This window comes from Marmota monax, unplaced genomic scaffold (assembly GCF_021218885.2).
Source record: "Marmota monax isolate L192 unplaced genomic scaffold, Marmota_monax_Labrador192_F-V1.1 WCK01_AAM20220418_F8-fsc00313, whole genome shotgun sequence".
Classification (NCBI taxonomy): Eukaryota; Metazoa; Chordata; class Mammalia; order Rodentia; family Sciuridae; genus Marmota; species Marmota monax.
In genome coordinates, this window is record NW_026695173.1 from 36,090 (window position 1) to 40,892 (window position 4,803).

Sequence of the window (4,803 nt, forward strand, 5' to 3'; positions counted from 1 at the left end):
TTGAAAAAGTGTAAAGGTACTTGGATATGGTGTTTTACTACTTGCTGAGGCATACCTTATGAATTATCAAGAAATCAGCACTCCAGGTGCTGAACACACCCTTATTAGTTTCTCACAAACATGTATCCAGTGTATGAGTGATATCTCTGTAACACATCAAGTTATATATGTGTAACATATCAAGTAATATTTGCATAACACAACACATATATAGAGGCTTTGAAGGACAATACTTGCAACTTATCACAAAACAAAAATTTACAGAGGACATAAAATGCTCCATTGTAAATACTATGTGTGTAAATAAAACTCATAATTACAAAAAAAATCTATTTATCAGAGTTTAATGTAGAATATTCTTCCATTAAAATTTTAGTATGTTTACACTGCTTTTCTGAAATTTGTCTAGGAAAAAAATATGTAAAATAGCCCCAAACCTTCAATTTTGAAGACCAAATAAAGTTGCTATTGTTATGTAACATTAATGTTTATTATGAAACTATATAGCAATAATACAAACAAATGAATCATAAAATCTGAATCCATATATATGTCATTTTTTGGCATTGTTAAGAGCAATAGAAAGGCCTAAAGGAAACCATCCATATGAAAATTAATATTAGACGTGAATGGTGAGATTATCCAATCTGATGTTGGAATTTGGGACTGGTAGCACAGCTCACTAGTAGAGTGTGTGTGCAGAATGTACTTGGTTCCAAACTTAGAAACAAAATAAAAAGCAGATGTTAAGGAGGGGGGGAATGATGTTGATAATAAAGCAGAATATTAAAATGCGGGGATCTCCCTCCATCAGTTAATAAAAATGTTACTCATATTCTGAGTGTCACTTTGACCAAGTTATAAATGAGTAGAGAGACTTATATACATTCAACAATTTAGAAAATATCTACCTTCAATCAGACTGAAAAATGGGGGTACACTGAATATTAGTCCTGTCTTAAGCAAAGTGCTGCATTTGGGACCAAATCCCCAATGGTCAGTGTCACCCACAGTAAACAGAAATGTAGGAGAAGTGATACACAAGGGTCCAAGCCATAGAAAATATGATTTCTAGGGACCATGAAAGGCTCTGCAAGTGTTTTATCATCTGGGTTCAAGGCAGAGAAATTGCCAAATATCAAAACTGTAAGTTTATTTCAAGAAGACATTTGCCAACATATTTTCCCAGTTGCTATTGCTCTCAGAGGAGATTCTCCCTAGTTTGTATTGTGGGTGTAACAGAAGGGAACACAATAAATCACTGATAACCCTGAGTGAGATTTTAGCACTTCATGAGCCCAGCCCCAAACCTGCTCACCCAAGTAATAAAGTCAGAACTATAAGTTGCTCCTAAAAGGAGTTTGCTTCTACACTGAGTTTCTCATCTTAAACATATGTTTTTTAAGTTACTATGTCCTGAAGTTCTAAGTTCTGGAAGCAAAGGTGACTGAGCATATGCAAATAAAAAGATTGAAAACCAATGAGTTTACATTGTTTTTTTAGTACCTTTGTGGACTATGATACCCTATAGTTGTTCAGAATAGGTGTTAGAAACAAGAAATCCCTGTTTATTCAAACAAATCTTTGCAGAACACTCTTACACTGGCTACTTCACATAAACTTGCCTGGAGGATTTAATTCATGAGTTCAATAAATTTCCTACACCCTCTTCAGTGCTCTTAGAATGGCTTTAGAAAAATCTGAGAGACCTAATCCCAGAGATTTAGAATTGTGATTTGAAGCACAGTCTCATCATCTTAGCAAGCCTCTAAGCAACTTAGTAAAATCTTGTCTCAAAATAAAACATAAAAAGGACTGGGGATGTTGCTCAGTGGAAAGCCTTCCTGGGTTTAGTTGCTAGTACCAAACCAAACAAAAGCAAGCAAATACATGAAAGATTACAGGGATGCCAGAGTACATATACATGAAAAATATTGGGGAAATAAAAAATTAATAAATATATTTTTGAAAAATTGTTAAGGTTTTTCAAAACCTTAAGATAAAAATGACATATAATCCACTAATAATAATTTTGGGGTAGCAGAGTAAGGCTGCACATTCCTGTGCTCCCAGTGGCTCAGGAGGATAAGTAGAGATGATCCTAAGTTCAAGACCAGTCTCAGCAATTTGGCAAGGTTCTAAACAAATGAGTGACACTGTCTCAAAAAAGGGGAACAGGTTGGGCTATAGCACAGTGACAAAATGCCCAAGGGTTAATCTCTAGTATCTAAATCAATTAAAATAATAATCAATCTTGGTTTAAAATGCCACACAATCCATTATTTCTCAAAGAAAGAACAGTAATTCAATTTCCATTTCAGCTTTATTCACAGTATTTAATAAAAGAAAAAAAGAACATCCATCAGGCATGGTGGGAATGCTTGTAATCCCAAGGACTTGGGATTCTGAGGCAGGAGGATGGAGAGTTCAAATCACCCTCAGCAATAGTGAGGCACTAACAAACTGTTTCTAAGTAAAATGTAAAAAGGGTTGTTGATGTGGCTAAGTGGTTGAATGCCTCTGAGTTGAATTCCTCGTATGGTCCCCCCAAAATGAACTTCCTTTTAGATGAAAAGATCATCAGTAGATTTCTTCCATCTGCACAACATCCAACTATTCCCCTTAGAGGCTACACACTCACTGATAGTTAACCTGATCTTTAGAAGGCAAGACTCAGAAACTGATATTTTCTATATAGGCAAAGAGACTTTGGTATCTGTGGGCACCTTTGTCAGATTGTTCTAAAACGAAGGACTGAACAAATATTGAAGGTTGGAATGAGAGCACAACACACAGTAAACTCTTTAATGGGGAATCTTAACTCATTCACTGTAATAACTGAAACCACATTCAGATAAAACTAGATTCTCTGTTTCACTGATTCCTGGGTTATTGATTCAATCCAAACAGTTATTGAAAAAGTATTAAAGCTACTGGTTAATACTAATGTAAAACAGTGAAGCCAGATTTAAAGATAGGTAGCTAGTGTAGTTAGTTAAATTGGGTCTAGTATTGAGTAAGATAAAGAAAATGGAGACCATTATTGAGAATGGGGTCCAGGAAACCAGAACAACACCTGGGGATATGGAAATGTTAATGTTCTCAAGGCCCTGAACCCAACCTATAGCACTGTTAATGACATAGCTCCCAGCAAACAGGGAGGTTGTGATCAAACCACCCCATGCCCTTCCTGCCAAGATTACTCCACCAGCCCACCTATCTGGGGGGGGGGCTGTAACACTCAGAGGGGTTTGGGACCCGGTCCCTTCCACCCCCCCTTCCACCCCCGCGAGGGAGGGAGAGGACCGGGTGCCCCCGAGCCGCCTTTCCTGCTCACTGGGCGGCGGGGGGGGGGGGGGGGAGCGAAATCCCCAGCTGACTCCACCCCCGACCTCGCCCGCCCACCTCCCCCCTCCCCCCCACCAGAGCATTCCCCTCTCCGGAGAGGGGAGGCGGCGAGGGGCGGAGAGGACAGGCGGGTGGAGGGGCCGGGAAGAATGGGGGTGGGAAAGATCCGCCACACCACCAGGTTGAATCCTCCAGGCGGACTGCGTGGACCCCACCCATGCAGGTGGAGATTCCCAGAGGTCCTTCCAGGTCCAGAGTTTCAGTGAAAAAGAAAGATTCTCGGCCCTTGAGCGGGATCAAGGGTCAGGGACAGAGGCGTGGAATGCCTTTGTCCCATACTGGGAGTTACTCAAACAGAGACAATACAAACGTGACATGGACACACAGTAAACATTTAACACAAGTTCAGAAGCAAAGATTAAAGACAGACAGTAGACTCAACCTGAGAAAAAGAATTGCCGGCAAAACCAGACGGGTTGGCAGCAGAGTACCTGACGAGGGCACCTCCGTCCCTCTACCAGATGAGGGCACTTTCGTCCCTCCCCGAGTCCTCCAAGGTGTCCCTTGGAGAATGTGGCCTGTGGCTTCAGGACACATCTGTCCACCACTGCCAGGGAGAACTCACGCTCTCCGCTGGCAGCCACTCTGCCAACCCAAACCGAAAAACCGAACCTGAACAAAAAAGCTCTGAGCGATCACAAAAAAAAAGGAAGAGGAGCCTTACTTACCCCCTAAAGGAGTCCATTGGGGGTCTCCTTGTCTGGCAATGCGCAGTTCCCGGCCAATGTACCAAATGTAAGGGTCCGGCAAAGCGTCAGAGGAAGAGACCACCAAGAGACTGACTCATGCAATTGCAGAAGGGGATTTATTGGGGATCCATTCCAGCGCGCTGGGAATCCGTGCTCACTCAAGAAGGGAGAGCAGCACAGAGCCCCGAGCAGGGGCTGAGCACTGCTTAAGTACACTTTTTGTGGAGGGCAGAGGCTTTGCATACATCAGGACAAATCATCATGAGGTGCGGGAAAATCAAACAACAATTCTTAAACTTGATTAGTACATTCATTGGCTGGAATGTTCAGAATGATTCAACAGGTCATTTTAATAAAATGGTCTTAAATATAAGGGGAAAATATTTAATTAGGACACAGTAACTATACTATTTTATTTTGAAAAGAATCATTATTTTTAATGCCACCTAATTTTTAATTTTTTCTTCTTTTTTTTATGTGAAAGACTCACATAGATAAAGGAAAATCTTTTAGAACAGCCCTCCAGTTCTTGGAGAAAAAAAATTACAAATAAGGCATCCCTCCAAAATTAAACATGGGAAAAAATAATTAATCATGTTAAAACTGGAGTTTTGAGATGAAACTAAAATTTCCCATTTAACCAATTTTCTCTGGGATTCTGTATTACAAATTTTGAAGAATAAAATCTATGGACACTCAGGGAAGG